This window comes from Brachyistius frenatus, unplaced genomic scaffold, assembly GCF_029030835.1.
Source record: "Brachyistius frenatus isolate BFR_SWC_R1_liver_20210118 unplaced genomic scaffold, ASM2903083v1 Contig_13, whole genome shotgun sequence".
In the NCBI taxonomy this organism is placed as follows: domain Eukaryota; kingdom Metazoa; phylum Chordata; class Actinopteri; family Embiotocidae; genus Brachyistius; species Brachyistius frenatus.
Window position 1 is genome coordinate 4,657,273 of NW_027210612.1, and position 19,241 is coordinate 4,676,513.

The 19,241-nt window shown below is 39.3% G+C and overlaps 1 protein-coding gene across 1 annotated transcript in view; it reads right to left on the reverse strand.

Moving 5' to 3' along the window:
- The window catches only part of chrm3a (cholinergic receptor, muscarinic 3a), a 74,667-nt gene that overhangs the window by 39,884 nt on the left and 15,542 nt on the right, over positions 1-19,241 (reverse strand). The window contains exon 2 of the mRNA XM_069692954.1: positions 8,970-9,084. The gene's annotated coding sequence lies outside the window, so the exon portion shown is untranslated. The remainder of the gene's footprint in view (positions 1-8,969; positions 9,085-19,241) is intronic.

Sequence of the window (19,241 nt, forward strand, 5' to 3'; positions counted from 1 at the left end):
TCCCTTTTTGCCACTGCCAGTGTTCAACACATGGTTCATTTAATTTCAGAGCAGCACAGTAGCGGTGAAAAAGGTCCACAGGAAAGATGTCCCCTCGTTCTATAAGCAGTCTTTATCAAACAGAGCAGCACACACAAATGCATCACGCCAGGACTAGTTTCTCAATGACACCCGGCATACAATAGATGGTGAGAAATGAAGGGGGCATAAGAAAGAAAAGGAGAAGCGTGGGGCAGGTGCCCATGTGAGACAGAAAATTAACATCCAAGGACAGAGTTAGGAAGGTACAGTTTGACAGAAAACAAATGAACAGGGAACTGCGGTTTGAGATAAGGGAAATATGCATTCTGTCTCAGACCTCGAATTACTCGGTTTAAGTTAAAACACTGCAGAGTTTCCCACAAAGAGGAACAAAACAACAACAAGGAAAGATGAGTCAAAAGCCTTAATAATGACGACGCTTTACCGGCTTTGACTCTCAGACTTATATGTCAAAGAGATGACGTTCCCTGTGTTTGGTTTGGTTTGTTCTTTGAAACCTGAATAGAATAGTGGTAAGTAATCACCTGAGAGTATGACTGTTTGTCAGGATTGTCCAACTAAAAAAATTGGCACCCATGATGCTTTAGTCAGAAGTCTCAATCCTTTACAGCCTTTCAACGGCTTAGTGAATGTGGAAACTGGAAGAATTTATCATAATGATGATACAGACCAAAGATACAGTGCTCAGCAGACAGTTTACTGATCCATCACCACGGCATTGTGACGCATTCCCAGATTTCTATCACTGACTTTGAAAAGGAAAAAATTCCAGTGAGGTTGTGTAAACCAAATAACTAAACTGCGTTGACAGAAGGTCAAAAGACAAAAGGAATAAAAAAAAGTGTTTGCTCATTTTCAAGCTTCTATTTCAAGTGCCGCTGGTTCATTTGTTGAGTAAAATGAGAGAAGCTGGCAGAAATTCATATTTGGAAAGACGAGAAACAGGCCAGTCTGAATCATACTGATTTGAATTTGTGAGTCTTCTTATTTGGTCTTTTGCCACTAAATTGACGAAAACGTGGATTGCAATGGAACTACAAATGTAAATACAACTTAAAGTTACGGGCCCTCCTCTGCATTTGTGTGTCTGTGGCCTGCAAACTTTGACACAAGAGATTTACTCCAAGGCCTCAGGGACATATTATAACATTAGTTTTAACAAGACCAATCATCTACTACTATACCAACAGTTCTGCAAGATTTAGATACTGCAATATTTTGGGCTTTATCTTAAAATTAGCACATAGTGGAGCCAAGTGCGACGCAAGTGTCTTTTCTAGTTTTGAACGACGCAGTTGACAGCTCGCACAAAACAAATGTACATGTGCCCAGCTGAGCTGCAATTGGTGTGTTGGTGTGCTCGTGTACGTTGCTATCTTGAGGGAACAGAAAGTGACTGATTAACAAAAACCCGGTCTTTAATAAAGGGTGCAGTATTTTACAGGAAATTTAAGGGCGCATTATTAAGCAAGTAATGTGTGTCTGCATGGTCAGATGCTCAGCACTCATATACTCTTGTTAAACACACAGGGACACGTAGCAGTGTACAAACATGCAAATAATTAAAAATAAAAGGTTATAACATGAAAGATTATTATTGTGAACATCAGTCTGCTCCGGTACATTTCCTCTGTAAAGAAGTGTTCTTTCTTACTAGATGGCAAATCTGCCATTAAAAAAAAAATCTGACATGGTGCAAGCACACCTGTCTGCTAGTGGGAACAGGCAATGATAATCTAATTGGTTCATTTCACGTTATGGCCAAAACACGACTATGGTTAATTAAGAGACAAAGTACAACACCTTTGAACCACGCGCCTTACTTTGCACTCAGATTATTGACCATTAAACTAGCAAAAGAGGAATTTGACACACCGTAAATGTGTTTTAGACTTTGTGCTCAGATCATTCAAATTTAACCCTTTAAGTTAAATACAAATGTCACTACACTAACACGAGAGCTCAGATGTTGTTATTAGTTTTGCAGCATTTTGCCATAAAACAAAGAAAAGGTCAAATACAAATTATGGCATGATTATGGCGCTACTAAAGCTTCACTGAAGTTATCTAGTGAGAGGTGTAAGTGTATACGATGTATTAAATATTTCAAACGTGTACAGACATTGGTGCTATTTCCACTAATGCATTTCGTGTCTGCAAAATAACATGTCTAACGGTGGGCTGAAGAACTGCACAAATTGAAACCACCACATAAAAATAGATCCATGCCACAGGAGAAAAGGTGGAGACATACATCTGGACACTGTCTCCAGCAGGTATGGGACTGTGTGTTCTGGCAGCTTAAAAGGAAGGATAATAAAATCAGGGAATTTTGTGGAGGGAGGGAAATGGAAAAAAAAGGAAAGGGAGTTTTGAAAAAAAAAAAAATCTAAGTATCAAAGTGTTGTTGCAAGAGTTTTCTACAAACTCGCAAGTTCCCGATTTCCTCTTTGGCATATTTAAGGAAATGGATGTAACAATCAACAGGACAGAACAGCTGTACTTCACTTCCGTGTGCTAAAAGGGCTACATCTCACCCAAAATTCTCCATATTTATGTAAATCTATTCAAAACAAAGCTAAAACTATGCACTTTAATTATGAATATTATAGTAGTAATAGTATATTAATAGTGATATTAGTAATACTATTTACAATTTTATGTCAAACTGAAGGGTCTTAAGTACAAAAAAAGGTCTTAAGCGAAGTAAGAACATACTGAGGGTGCTCAGTTTATATACTATAACTCGAGATTATTCTAGATAATGGCGATAACGTTGGCAAGTGTCCTTGTCTAATACAATAATTTGCAGTGCAGGAGATGAAAAAAAAAAAAAACATCTTTAAAAAGTTGAAAATGTATGAAAACTGGCCCCATGGAGTCTCAGTGCTGCAATATAAGAACCACTCTAAAGTGTCTTTTATTAAGTCTACTGTTGCAAGGATAGGAGTATATAATTTATGGGAACAAGTTTTTAAAAAGTACCTAAAATGCACAATAAGTGCCCAGACATGTTAGCACTGGTACACCAAAGGCACATAAGATTAGGGCTGGGCAAAGGGCAATCTTTTTTTGGATTGGGAAAAATCCATCCCAGAAAAGACAGATCGCTGTGGAGCAAACATATTGACTGAAAGAGGCAGCAATTACAGCCAAAGCTGCCTTTGGACAAAGCAGTCAGTGGATGAGCTGGTAAAGTGCAGGGATGGGACTTGGCTAAAGGGTTGTGCAATATGGCTGGAAAACAAATTAGATTCATTACGTGCAACATATCATGTGCTATCATCCCCTGGAACATTGGCACGCGAGTGACTCGGTGAGGGTGAGGTAAGAATACACAACACGGGAGAATAGAAACAGCAAAAACGTCTAAATAGTAAAGGTTGCATAGTGTAGGAGTTCATGTTCAGGAGTATTTCTTCACAAATGCCATCTGACAATGACAACATATAACAAATGTTTACCACATAGAGTATCTGTGGCATACTTGGCGGCAATGACACAGCATTCAGTCTTGACATGAAAGGATCTCAAAGTCCTGACTTCAGAGTAAAAAGTCATCAGACACAATGTCACAGCTGCGGCTCTGCATCATCTCTGCTCTGGTACTTTTCCTTTCTTTAATACCCATGACTTCTTCAATCTGCCCAAAGAGGCTTCACCTCATAACCACAGGGCCACTCCATCACAGCACCACTGTATTTTTTTGAAGTTTACTAGTGTCCCAGCGAAATACACATGGCACATAAACAGCTCTGCACGGTGACGAATGGACTGAAAAAGCAAGAAAGTTTACAGAATGTAAGCTTATAAAAGAAGGTTTATGTGTAGGTGTCTCACATAGGTACCATGTGTATAGGTATTGTAGTTTACACAACATAAAACAAATTAAGGTTTAAAGTCACATCTGTGTGATCACAGATAGTCTAAATCTAATTATCATTGCAATAACACAAAGTAAATTTGTACAATTTCTCATCTTCTGAGAAGTAATATCTAACCTTTAATATACAGCATAAGATTTACACTATGTAACAAGTGAACACGTTACTTTTCAGAGGGATGAAATGCCCCAAGCCATTTAACAAGATTATCATATAGTCCAAGCGAGGCATCTTTCCCAATAACAACAAACAGCTATATGAAGACTGAAAGGCACATCAGCTGGTACAAGAAAAGACATCTTAAGTCAAGAGAAAATAGAGTTGCACCAAAAATATACAGCAGCCAACATTTTTTAATAAAGATGAATACAAACTGGCAGAAAGGGGTCACTGTCTATAGCAGCAACATTTAGCACAAGTACCGTGCTTCTTAAGTGCTGCAATTGGTTAAAGACTGTATTTGATTTTCCGTGCTGGGGACGGAGAAGCTTGCCAAGTCCGGTGCAAACCTTCCTGTCCCAACAGATTTAAACAGACACTGTATTTAAAAAAGTATGATACAAAGCAAAGAAACACAGAAACAACCGTGGGCTCTATAAATTATCTAGTTCTTATTCATGTATTTTGCACAATTAACAAGTGTTGAGTAAGTGTGCTGCTGTGTCATATAAATTTAAAACGTGGAAGCTGGAATTGACAGATAGTAAATATTAAGTGACCTGGATCGTGACTAAGGCCAAAAGCTATGTTTAGTACATTCCAAGGAAACACACATACTTAAAACTGCTTGAGCAGGAATTGAAAACTATTAATGTAGACTGAGATTCCCATTTGACACAGCTGAAGGGTTTTTAAAGAGATTGAAAACATTGCACCATTTTAGAAAATGCCTAATCCTGCTGTAGTTTCATCAAAAGTTTGAGTGGACAGTAAAGACTTCATCAGAGTGAGCTTACTGTAATAATGTACTTAGATTTCTTAACTTAGTCAAAGATTATTTTTTTAAATTGCAAATAAGAGGCCCTGAGAACTGCAGCTGAATACCAAATAGGTTTTTATAATGTTTGAAGTATTATAATACAGAGCCCCACTGACTAATGAAGTCCCACTGGACTGGATTTCCTCGCTGTAATTCACCTTTTGTTCTCACAAAAAAAAAAATAGGTGGGCAGATTATGACAGCACCTAAAAGAATATTGTGGCTTTAAAAGAACCGAGTAAATGCAAAAATGTTGAATGTTGTAATGGTTAATTAGCACTTTTTGAAACATTTGAAATGTATTCTAAAATAAGCAAAACATATAGATTTATAGGAATATATTCATGATCATGATTCATGATCACTCAACCCGAGAGTTTCCTTCAGAGAGGCTGCCTGTAAAGCCTAAATTACTGGAGCAGAACTTTGAATTTCAGCAAACGAGATCCCAACAGGTTTTCCTAATTTCTGAAGTAAATAAATTGTAATTACTTACTGGAAACTAAATTTCATGCAGGTGCAAATTAGGGTGAAATACATGTCCCAAAGTTTCCACAGTGTTTCTGTTGCACACAAGTGGAAAGCAACACCAAAATGTGGAAAAAAAAATAAATTAAAAAAAATTAAAAAAATGGGGAAAGCAAAACGTTCGTGAAAAAGTATTCCAAGTTACCTTGCTTGATCAACATCAGCCCCCGAGTTACCCGCGTTTTTGTGACCAAGTGCGTATTTGCGATTTCACCATGGAGTTGAAATTTGAGCAGACAGCGCACATCAGATCTTGTGTCGGGAAATTCAAAACAGAGACCCTTCAAATGCTTCCGAAACTCCGTGACAATGAAGCCGTGAGATGAGCCGTGTCATGTTTCACCCGTTCACAGCGTGATGAAAAGGTGCCGATGTTGATCAAGTGACAGAAAGTCGTTGCTTCACACCGCTCCGTGCACATCATGGTGCTGCGCTCCGTTCCTTCACTGCAGGAACACTCTCTGAACTTTTCCATCGTATCAGTAAATCCCAGCGTTAAACAAAAACATTTTCCAGTGACTTCTTCAATTGTGGGTTTCGGATTAACAACATTCCTTAGAGCATTTCAAACCTTAAATCACTGATTTGCCACTAAACATCGTGAATGTCCAATAAATTCTAACAATGTAATGCAATGGCTGAAACAGATATGGTAAAACAAAAAAAATCACTTTGGACACATAATCATATTCTAATAAATGAGGTGACAAAGGTGATTTATCTGTGCCTTCACGCGCTCACGCACAAATGTGTTTGTCCATTTCCTCTTGTATAATCGTGCCTGCGCCTCCTGTTACTGCAAACCTAAATGAAATGCACACTGACTGAATTCTATCCAATGCTTGAGTGCCTTTAACCACTCTTGCTGGTATAAGCACACTCAGATATTCTGAAACAAACTGTAGACCCACTGAACTTTGGACATAGTAACAACATCTACACAGTACATACGCACCATTTCTTTAGTGACAAATGAGCATTGCCTTCGGGCAGTTAATAAATTGTTTTTATAATGTTTGCTTGATTTTAATGTTTTTTTTGTGTGTGTATGTTTCACTTACAGAGATTGCATTGATTATAGCCTGAGGTTTTCTACTTTCAAATGAATATAAGTCTGGTATCAATCATCACTTCAGCGCAAGATCTAATTTCCATAAAAAGGCACTTTCACCTCAGGCTACCTACTTCATTTGATACGAAGTTATCAGGAGAGTTGAAGGCAATATTTTATGACAAAACAAGATGTACAGCATGATACACCATGTAGACAGAACTGCATCGCTATATCTTCCGTATGCAAGTTACAACCAGGGGATGCATTTTATTACGATAAGAAAAGGTTATAGCATTATGATTGTTGGCATTTCTTTTCATTCACAAAAGCTAAAGTGAATGCAAAATGTTTATGTGTTTCTCTATGCCAGGACCACTTGCAATGTAAATGTTTTGTGGCAAGTTTTACGTCATTGATAAATAATAAAGCGTAACCTACACTGTGAAAATATAAAACATTCAATTAAAATTATTATTTTCAATTTCACGTCACTATGTAATCACCAAATCAAACCCGTATGTGTTCTGTCAGGTTGGAATTCACAGGAAATACTGGACCCGAATTCTGTGAGCTCACATCTAGAATTTCAGGCCATAAAACAAAGTCTAATCCTTCCTCCTGTGGATCCAACAAACTTATCCATGTGAGTTTCTAAGGAACTACCTGTCGTCTTCCTCCTCTTAGCACTAGTACTTTGCCTTCGATGACGTTTCTAAGGTTCTTATTTTAAATCAAATCACTTGTTTCAATCAAACCACACGAGTGCTGTGTTTCCGAGGCTCTCTATATCTCCGGTTCTCTAATCACATTACACATGGTTACACCTCACATATATATTTAGAAGTGGAAGTGGTGGTAGCAGTTTTCATGTTTTGCTTCTGTGGTTGTTGCTGTCCAGCTACTATTACGCCTGCTTATTTTTTATGTTTGCTGATATTCAGTTTCCACAGGTAATAATTTACAGATGATTTTCAATGACCATTGAGGACCACTACCTTACATGGGCCTTTCCTTATGCTAATAACAAACTGCTTGGAATGTGCATCCAAATTAAGATAAAGCTGGATTTACAAACAGTTTCACATGGGTACTTGACACTTTTTTTTTTGACGTAAGCAATAGCCCTGTAATATTCAATATTTATCAACAAAGCAAATACATAAGCAAAAAATTATTACAAAATAACGACACATTAATCCTTCCATCAAGTATTGCCTGTGAATCCAAACCCTGTTTCATTCTTCTGTTCCATAGACATTCAATATTGCCTAAAAGTCCATGTAGCCCAAATTTCCCATGTATCACTCCTCACTTCAGATGCCAACAGTTTTTCTCATAAAATGCACTGATTCAACAATGCAACCGCCTCTGAAAGGCAAATTATCGACAGCATAAGGCGTCTGTTTCAAGCAGTTTGCAGCTCTCCTTCTTTCTCTTGATCTCTCCTCAGCATTGGAAGGTTTATCTGAACTGTCAGGTCCAGCATAGTCACCTGCATCTTGATTGGTGTTTGAACATAAAAGCCATTTCAAAACTCCCCTCATCCCGCTTGCTAAAATCAACAAGTCAGGAGTCCAAATCTGACTGCGTCAAGCCAACATTTGCATTATGCTTTGTGGGAAATGATGAAATGTCACCCTACGTGGCTGAACACAGGAAAATGTTCTTTCTAAAGTGTTTAAATAATTAACATCTAATTTTTACATGATTGAAATGTGATATGCAATGTGTATACTGTATATAATAACGGTTGTCTGTAATAAAATTAAACTAAATGACATTTAGTTTTGAGTGTTTTGGAGTGAAATAGTTGGACTTGCTCATTTTCCATCCACTTTCACAGTTTTGGAATCACTGCACGAGAACAACAAACAAATGTATCAGTCCAAGGATGAAAATAGTCCACTGCAGGAAGAAAAATGCTGTCATTTGGTCACAAATGTCAATACCAATGGAGTAAAGTACAGCATTTCCCATAAACAGGTGCTACTTTGGTGGTAGAAAAAAAACACTCCATTAGAACGCCTTCTTTCGCTCTTTTACAAATATTTTTGGTCACACACCTGTCTGAGTTGCGTGAGCTGCAGTAACTGAATGGGGAAAAGAGGCTTCTCTCCAGAAAATAGCACTGAGTTACATCCCCCCCCCCCCCCCATAAAGTGCATTTGTCTCTACATGCACAGCAGCCACGCACCATGCAACCCAACACCACAAGAAAATGAACACTAACAGGTGCATTTTGTTCAAATCTCACTGTTGAAGAATATTTCAGATAAAACACCGGAACATACTTAGGTCATTAAAGAAAAATAAATTAACCTTAATTAAAAACTAAAGATATTTTTTTTTTGGTTGAAAGGTTATCTCCAGTCAGGTCAAAGGAAAAAACAGTCAGTGTCAGATGCATGGATAAGTTTATTTAAAATGATGGGAGAGATGGTGTCATTTATGAATACGAGGGATTCTCTCACTCTTAACTCACCAAACGTTTTGGTGAGGTGAAGTGTCTGGAGGTCACCTTTCAGCGGAGTGCCTTTTGGTGTCCATGCTGTCTACTGGGGGCGTGTGATTATCCTCCTCCAGCCGGATCATGGCATCTGGGAGGCAGAGGGAGAAGGAGAGGAAAGGAGAGAACGTGTTAAAAAGTCTGTGTCCAAATTAGGAAGTGAAAAACATATAGCACATTGACTTTTTCAGCATTTTAAATGGAGGTCAAGCTTCAACAGGTGGGAAAGACCATCATTTAACTCTGCAGCCTCTTTGAGCCAAGATGACTGCGCTTTCTCCCCAGCAATTATATATATTTTCCTCTTCAAATAAAGCCAAAGGTTTTTACTCATCAACCCAAGAGTCTATTTCTCATGTATGCCACAGCCAAGTAGCTCATATTGCTTTCTGTATTACACCTTGACATCCACCGCAATGTTAAAATCTTTCTTTATGCTTTATTTATGCAATATGTTTCAATCAAGGATCTACTCGAGTTATGTTGCTGCCATTCCCCACTGGATAATATCTGTCAAAGGGAAGAATGGCATGTCTTCATGTCTAGGGAAGTGTTCATGCCTTATATAGTCTTGGTCTAGTAGAGTTGCCTGCTGCACATAGCTGGATGTAGCCAGGGGCTAAGGAAGCAGACCTTCTGAGAGCTCATTAAAACAGTCTTCAAGTCTTAAGAGACAAATCTGAATGTACTACAAAAGAATGAGCTTGCCATTAAAAATAATCAGAAGTAATGGAGCGGTTCCCAGACTGTAAAATACATTTATTAAAAACGGAAGTCAGCTTAGAGCTCAGATGGATAAATGAAAAAGGGTGGGAGATACGAATATTCGAACAATTCACAAACACCTCTCATATTGTGAAACAAATGAGCCCCCTACGTTCCTTTTCGTATTACATGTACCAATTACACCTCAAGGGTCAGTTGTGGAGACACTGCTTGTCTAATGGGAAGTTGCGTGACATTTCTAAATAAGGGTGATTCTCTTTGCAGTGACATCTATATTTAGTAATACTGACATTTTCACTGGCTGCATGAAAACACACAACATTTAAATGGAAAACCAGCAACTGCTCTGTATTATCTTATTAAGGGTCTTCTAACAAGATGGACTATTTCATCCTAATACTGGCGACTGCGCTTGGCCTCTTTGCTCCTCAGTTTAGCCGAGTCTGTGGGGGGGGTGGGGGTGGGGGGTGCGTTCTCAAGTGAGCCAGAAAGAGGACTGAACGAGACAATTACCATCTTCAAGTTTCCACTTTAAATCCGTTACAAGCCTTGATCTGAATCTCCATTTGCATGAAATACCCTATGAATGAGGAGGCTTTTCCCACAATAAAATGAAATGGTAATTATCCAGATAGAGATTGTGAATGTACAATGGCTCATTACCAGTCTGCAACAGAAATGTGTCATACAGCACATGTGAAGGGCACTCTTTTAAAGTAACAGATAAAAGGTCAAGTAATTATATAGGCTTTAGTTTCACAGCGAATTATTCTGAAGGAGGAAACTGTACTCACTTTCAGATTTTAACTGTGAGGAATGCGAAAAGAAATTCCTCAACAGACTTTTGTTTCATACGTAAATAAGCATGCATACATCAGGGATTGGAAGGTCCAACACGATGCTGCAATTCTCCACAACAGGGCGAACTGTGTGGTTGAAATTGTGACAATGTGGTAATTTCAATTGTTTTCCAACTGTACAGTATTTCCAAAGTACTTAATAATAACTAGCTAGGGTTTTAATCAGCATTATTGCACTATTAAAATGTGTAGTTGCAAGGAAACCGACCAAGTGCCTACCAATTAAAAGCGGCCACGGTTTAAAGAGGAACTCGCTGCAACATCACACACTGCAGCCAAACTTCCAAAAATTACGGATTTAGAAGGTCGGATAATATATTAAACCTAACTTCTCAATTCTATTAATATCTACATACATTAAAAATTTAACCAGTTTAAATTGAATTTTTTTCACACGTCAGGTTTGATGTGTTCATCATATTCCATTTTGTCTCCTTTATTTTTTACTTTAAGCCAAATTAATTAAAAAAAAATAATAATAACTAGTGTTAGTTTGTCAGTTTAATTTTCTTAAATTTATACTTGGTGTAAGTGTGTGTAACAAATAATCTCTCCGTAACTTGTTCGCATAGTGTGACCCGTTCTAATCATGAAGATCTCCATTTAACAAACCCTTCCGTTATAACTAGGCTATGAAGGACATTACAAAGATTGATATAACTCTGTATACATCAGTCACGAGTAAAACTTGAAAAGAACCACCTGGGCTCTTCATGTGTATTAACGGAGGTATATACTGTATGAGTCTACTGTTCATCATCCTTAAAGCCCACAGCTTGGACTGACAGAAGCAGCAGTCAGTCGCTGGGACACAGAAACCACAGTGATTGCGTAGATTAAACATAAACCAGTGCAAATCTCATGATACTTTCACTCACCTGCCCACGTCTCTCTGCCTCCTAAATGGAGCCCCTTATCTCACCCAGCTTTGGTCCAATATAAATCTCATTGCAAAGCTCTTCAAATTTATTGCCTGAAAATCCATTGATATCACTTTTCACCGTATGTTTATCCTACCTTGTGAGCGCAGAAAAGCGAGAACAACCACCCAGACCCTAAATAACTGCCCTTGATTAATGTGTTTTGGGATTTATGTCATACGAGTCAAATACCCAGTGTCGGGTTGATTTAAGAGCTGCAAGTTCTGCTGGGGTGTGATAAAAATGGGGCTCAAACTTTATTGAATTCTTAGGCAAAAGGAAAGAATGTTTACTCAGCCTGCCTCTGATACTAACTATCAAGCAACAACTTAACTTTGCTGCAAATACTTCATCCCTCTGCGGTAAATGCTACGAATAACTCAGTATCTAATCACCTGCTTGTAAGGGCTTTGCGAGAGCCCCCGTGCTTCAGTGAATGTCTTACAAATACATATTTTTTTTTGTCTTTTTCTGAAGTGATACTGCGGGGGAGTGTATATTGTCTCCAGCTGTAAAACGGCATACAGGAATGTGTAGGAGCCAGGCAGTGTGTGTGTGTGTGTGTGTGTGTGTGTGTGTGTGTGTGTGTGTGTGTGTGTGTGTGTGTGTGTGTGTGTGTGTGTGTGTGTGTGTGTGTGTGTGTGTGTGTGTGCGCGCGTGTGTGAGCGAGAAGCAGACAAATCCAAAAAGACAGAAAGAAAATGACAGACAGTGTGTGTTTCTTATGGTTGAACTAGAGTTGAGAATCAGCCAAGGTCATCCTCTTACTTATGACATACGTGGAGCCTGACTGAGCCTCTCACTTGGATGCTCTCCATCTGCTTCCACTGATAAGACCGGCTACTTCATGAGCTGCAGACCGAAACCACGGCTCTGCATTGTGTGTGATATAGCGTGATTAAACTACATTAAGATTCTCCTGCTTGGCAATGAAGAGGGCAAAAGTCTCACACAGGAATTCAATGTTTAGTTTAGATTAAATTTTTCAAGAAAACTTCAATTAAATAAGGACTTTAATAATATCTTTTCAATATTTATAGGTGCTAGATCACTTTTGAATGATTAAACAATATAAAAAAAACACATATACGTATAATATATGTATATACATAGTACGGAGGATGCACAAAGAAGTCAAACCTACATTAAAAAGAGATTTACAGCCACAAGGGTGGACAGACATTCTTTTAATTGGTTTAAGCAGATCAACTGGAAACTGGAAATTGCCGGCTATCACAGAAGCCTGAAACAGCTTAACTGAACTAATAAGACCTGAACCAGACAATGCCGACTGCCAACATTCCTCATGCTCTTCCTCAGTGTCTTCTGAAGCTGATATAAAATGGGAGAGGTAAATATGTGCGCAGCTGGCTGACCAGTACGAGGCTGCTCTACCTTCTCCTGATCGGCACTCAGTCACCGCCCTGTGAGATGAAGCTTGCTTTAAAATGTATGAAAGAAAGAAAATACATCTTTCCGGCACATCAGTATAAGGAAATTGAGGTTTTTTTTTCTGTAAGCCCTCTGTTTTGTTGTACGATGAGAACCGCATGAATTCTGATTCGGCAAAAAACGGCAGCTGTAACAAAGAGAAATACGGGCGATAAATACTGTACGTGCGAGACATTATTGTTTGAAGAGACCAGAGAAGCGCCATGTTCGTGGCAGTTTTAAACTGATGCATCATGATGACAATAGATCACACAGTGTTTAAGAACGTGGCAATAAAGTAATGAGGAGACAGATTCAATGTACTGGGAGGGCGGTCTGTTTTACGCAAGATTTTGCACTTAAAAATAACTGGCGGAGCCAGGTCACCAGCAAATCAAACAAATCGTGTATTCATACATCAAATTACCCGACACAAGTTTCCAGGATCAATAAACCACAGAGACGTTGACAGCAACCTGACCACAGGCACAATGTTTTCTTCATTAAACTTTCATGCTGTTAAAATGAGGAAATTTGTGAGCCATCTGCTAAAACACTTCCGTTTCCTCTCTCTCACACACACACACACACACACACACACACACACACACACACACACACACACACACACACACACACACACACACACACACACACACACACACACACACACACACAGCGGTCTCGTATCCAAAAGTTCAAACAAGCAGCCAAAAGCCTCTCTGACGCCGAGAATCACTGTAACTACAGCTGATGATCTCAACATGAGATGTTTCCTGTTAAATGAGCCTTAGCCCGTGGAGGTGGACCAATTGGCAGGAAATGAGACCAAATTGATTGGGAAACAGATGGAAGAGAAGCAGCCACTATAAAGCCCGTGAGGCTGTAAAGGAAGGAGAGAGGATGAGGGGTGAAGATGAAAATGAGACAGACAGTGAGAGCAAAAAGCATGAAATAAAGGCCAGGTATGATGAAGAGGAGAGTAAAGAAATTCCTCTTTAAAATCAGCAGACTTAAAACTAAGATCTGATGTATATTTGTCTTAGTGTCACTTTTTGAGAAAAACAGTACAGTTTTGTTTTTTGTGCCAGTGAAACAGTTGAATAAAACTCCGTTTTATTGCATCGGCCTCATAAAGTTAAAAATAATTAAAGTTATCTGCAGCGCTGTTATTTGCTGTGTTTGCTGTGTAATCTTTCCAAGAAACAAGGCATGAGAGAAAAACAGAGAGGCCTTGAAAATTTGCCAAATGCAAAGTATTCTCGCCCTCTCACATTTGTTAAAAGTCATCTCTCTAAAGAGTTCCACGCGGAGACCATATCTCCACTGTCACGGCCAGTTTTAAGACAGATTTAAGATTCATTCAATCTTTGGTTTCAGATATATCAACAGTAATGGCAGAGCAGGTCTTTGTGACCTTCCAAAAAAAAAAAATTAATGTGTGGGAGACAGTCAAGCTCTTCAGAGGCGCAGTCCACGATCCAAACAGAAACACAAGGGTCACACTACCAGCGAAATTCAAAAGGAACCTGCAAAGCACTCAGACTGACAGATTTCTTAAAATACCGACATTCAACTACAATTAAATCCAAGTTATTAATGTTGTCAGAGGCTGTTTCTCATCATCATCTTGACAAATCCTGTTACATCAAGCTACATATGTGGATTTAGCCTGAATTTAACGTACGTGATGTTTGTACAGGATAATTTACACTTTTAGAAGTAAAAATACACCGTGCATACTTGACTGCAACGTATGAGATCTCTCGTGATCTCGTGTGACTTTCTCACCATTCCACTGATAGCAATGGTGGCACCAGGAAAAACATAGCAATTCACCAACCAAAGCAAGGACGAAGCAGACCACAAACCTGAATATAAACAATTTAAAATACTCAAACAACTAAAAAAAAAATGGTCAAGAACACAAACAAGGCCTCACAGACACAAGTTTTGATAAGTAGGGTGGATGTTTGTTTATGCCACAGGTTACTCTGAATGTTTCCTGGACTTTGCATTTTGTTAAATGACAGCTGATTTTGCAAACAATAAACAGCCCTGGAAGACCTGCTGGGTGGATACAACTTCTGAGCTGAATGGCCAGTCAGATAAAAAAAAAAACTTTTTTTCATTTCAGCAAATGACTCATGGCCATATTAATGAACCTCTTGTGCAAATACACACACACGGACGGCCACACCCACAACCACACTCACGGGTTTATCTACCTGACTTCATTCAGTTGCGGTCGGTGGATTAGAATCTGTCTTGTAGGTATTCATATGAAAAATTCATATGCATCTCTACATACTGCATGAAAGTCAAACAGCATGCTCAAAATACTGCCAATTCACTCCCAAAGTAGAGAAGTGAAAATGTACGATGTCAACATATAACGTAGTGCACCATTTGTTCAGAGACACAGCTGTTATTATTTAGGGTTACGGTATCACATTAAGACAGGAAATTATTATTTCCTGAATCTGCCACTTGAAATAACTCTTTGTACTGCAGGATACTTCACGCCACTGCTGAATTTAGATGCGCTGTCGACCAGACGTCTGCTGCCATTAACAGCCTATTGATCCTGGTGAAGTAGACGTTGTCGGCTAATGACAGGTCTGAGCCAAGCCAAGTCAAATTACAGTCAAACGCATTCATATAAAGTGCTTTCGATATATGGGTTGTTTGCAAAGTGCAAAGTGCATGAGTCATCAGTGGAGGGATGAGAATCGCATGTGTCGAGGGTGGTTTTCTGCCCAGAGTGTGAATTAAAAGCCCAAGTGCAGCCTCCACATCATTAACCCCTTTGGAGCTACTCTGACCTTAGATCTTCATTTGATCTCATCATGTTTTGGTGAGAGTGGAATGTTGTGTGTGTGTGTGTGTGTGTGTGATGTGTGTGTGTGTGTGTGTGTGTGTGTGTGTGTGTGTGTGATGGTGGTGGTGGTGGTAGTGGTGGGGTGGAGTGGAGTAGGGTTGGAGGGGTGCCCCTCTTTGATGTTTTAATGGAAAAATTCTTTTATCTCTCATGGAGCGTTTCAGACGGGACCGACTGTCCAAAAAACTCAATTAGAGATACTCTGAATGTGAGCCGACAGCATAAGAGGAGGCGTGAGGCTCAGAGGTGTGAACAACACGGGGGCAAAAAAATAAACGCAACTATCAGACAAATGGGACCACAAACTGAGCAACACAAACAGAAAGAGCAGATTTTTTAATACGAAATCTTTGCTCTTTAAGTGCCGTGGAGAAATCATGGAACAGTAAAGAAAAAAAAAAACCACAATTGCATCAGCTCCATGTGTGGTAGCAAGACGACCAAAGAACAAACCAATTTCTGTTTACGAGCGGCTCCAAATGTGTGACATCCAGCTGCTGCACAAATAAACTTCTCATTGAGGTTCATGTTGATGGTTAGTATTGTGTTTGATGGATAATTGAAGGCAGCTTGCTTGACAAATGATGTGTATCCTTGCTGCTCAGAGAGAAGTTCCTCAGCTCATTTAACCAGCCGTCATCCAGGGCTTCATCCTCACAAATACCACAAAGTGGCATAAAAGAATTCAGAATCCCAAAAGCTCAAAGCTCTTAGCGTGTTCAATCAGCCAAATCTGTGTGGGATGTTGCTATTTCCCTCACGAACAATATTGTACCTTCGGAGCGACGTGGAAAGGAAAAGGAGAAATGGAAAGAAGTACAAGGGTGGAAGGGATGGCAGGAGAAGGAGGTGGAACATGTGGCTGGATTTTTCTGCATCTATTTGCTGGGTAAAAGGACTGGCAGAACCCCACCCCCCTCTCCCACCCCCTCACCCCCCTTCATTCTTTGATGACACTGAAAAGATGCACTGCAGCTTAGGTGAGGAGGGAGGAAAAAGGGGAGGAAAGAAGCAGAGGCATGGCTTTTTTTTTACATCAGGCCTTTCATCTCCCTGCTGCCATCGGTCATCAGAAATGGGAGAACACCGACTCCCAAACACTGCGCTTCGTTCCAATTCCATTCAGCCCGGGCTGCTGGAGAATGGGGGCTTTATTACAAAGTCCTGAAAGGCACAGAAGGAATTATTCATGCACAAAGGAATTTAACTGCATTGTCCTAGCGCCAATACCAACACTAGAATATTCTTAGTTTTCAAATAAAGATGCCCTTCCATCAGGCAAAAGCTATTTCTTACTTCATCTTGTAAGACCACTAATAGTCATGAAATGCTTCCTGTGGACGACCAAAAAAGAAGCGAAAAATATAGGCAAAAGGTCGACACGAGCAGCATCAGGAGAACAAAATTATTATTAAATCTAAGCCACTGTGTCTCTTAAACCAGAGCACACAGTATGTCTCACACAAACAAACATACAGATGAGGGAGGACTAAGTCTTTTCTCACACATCAGAGACTCACTGGGTGATTTTTAATAAGTTGTGGCCACAATTCAACACGCATAATGCTCCAAAGTGTTTATGTTTCCAAAGAATCACTTCAGAGAGAATTGTATGTTTACCAGTATTATGAAAACTCACCTTTAGAAATCATGGGAACAACATGTTTGTTTGCCTTTTCACAAGTTATTTGTCCAGTTTGACCTTTTAATGCTGCACAAACAGTAAGTCCTAAACAGTCCGGGTCAGAGCCAGGATCCTCACTGCAAGGACACATTGAGCAATAGTGGAGAGGGAATCTGAGCTGTATTTGTGTAGCATTTTTTAAGTGAATGTGCAATATGTAAGTTTAAACATATGCAGGGGGAGACTACTTAATAAAATAAGAAATCAAATCGAACAACATGATAACCTGTAAAACACACAACTTCCAAGTCATCTCAAAAACAGGTATTCAAAAAAGATTTAGGAATTTAAAAACTGAGCCGTGCTGTTGAAAATTTAAGCAAGGGATACATTTTTAGAACAACTGCTGACTTCCTTTTTTTAACAAAGCAGTCCATCCATCATCCACATCCGCCCAATCCTGAACGGGGTAACGGGGGGAGCTATCCGAGCTCACTTTGGCCGAAGGTCCATCACAGGGGGGACACACAGAGACAGACAGAAACAAAGACCACTCACGCTCTCATTCACACCTAAGGGCGATTTGTAGAATCACCAATTAACCGGACAAGCATATCTTTGGATGGTCTCCGAGTACCCGGAGAGAACCCACGCAGGCACAGGGAGCGTACCACCGAACAAAGCAGTCATCTTCAGGGTTATGGTGAATTTCATTTTGCAGCGGTCTCCTTGTTCAGCGGGATGCCAACGACCTTATCTGTGGTGTGAATTTATCATCCAGAGAAAAGTTAAGTAGTCTTGCGTAGCCTGTCCTATCGTTACCATGCAATGGCAGCATAAAAGAGCGGTCTGGCTGCACCAATTTATCATTCTGGTATGGGGCAGAAAAAACACTCTGGGTTGTTTGTAATTCTATAAACCAAAAATAATCGTCTTGGGTGGCGCTAAACCAGGAATGCATTGATATTTCCCATGTAAAATAGTGTCGGGGGAAACTTGTTGAGGTGGAACATTTGAAAATAATCCCATCATTAATTAGATTTTAGGGCTCAAAAACCAGTATGTTTGGGAGGGGCGTGTGTTTGATTGACGTCACGGCTGCTTGCTGCTTGGTTGAGTTATACACTAATGTTTGCACAATAACTCCCCTACGATTTCAACTGGGCATTTATTTTGGGACTAAATCAAACACACTACATCATCAGAGACATTTTTACTTACAGTATGTTCTTAGTGGTTGGTCGAACCTAATTCGTCACCTTTTTGTCACACATACACCAACAGTATCTGACTGATAATGATTTTAGGCTTTATATTATTTAAACAGAATTAATTATGTAAAAGTGGACATTGCAATCCTAACTATTTTTTTTTTTATATTATTGAATTGTTAACATTAAGGCCAGCCCGGTTAAGTTTAGATTTCTACATTTAGACCTTGGGGTGGCAGAGGCTGGACTTTTAAAAACATTTAACTCTTACGTTCGTTCCTTTTAACCATTTATTCAATACTTTTAGAAAACTGTTCTTATTGACTTCTTTGCTTGCCTGTTGACTAGTTTTCATGCACTCTAAATTGCAATGCTACAGTGAATTAAGGTGATGTTTCTTTTCTAATTCATATTTCTCAAATGAGGTACTTTATTTAAGAATAAATAAATAAATAGAAATAGCACCAACAGCAATGCTCCACACTGACTGCAGAACACAAAATCATTTGCTGTTCAAAGTCTGAAAATACCTGCAGCACAGATGAACAGCAGGTCGGGGAATAATGAGCGACAATAAAATTATGAAAATGCAAAA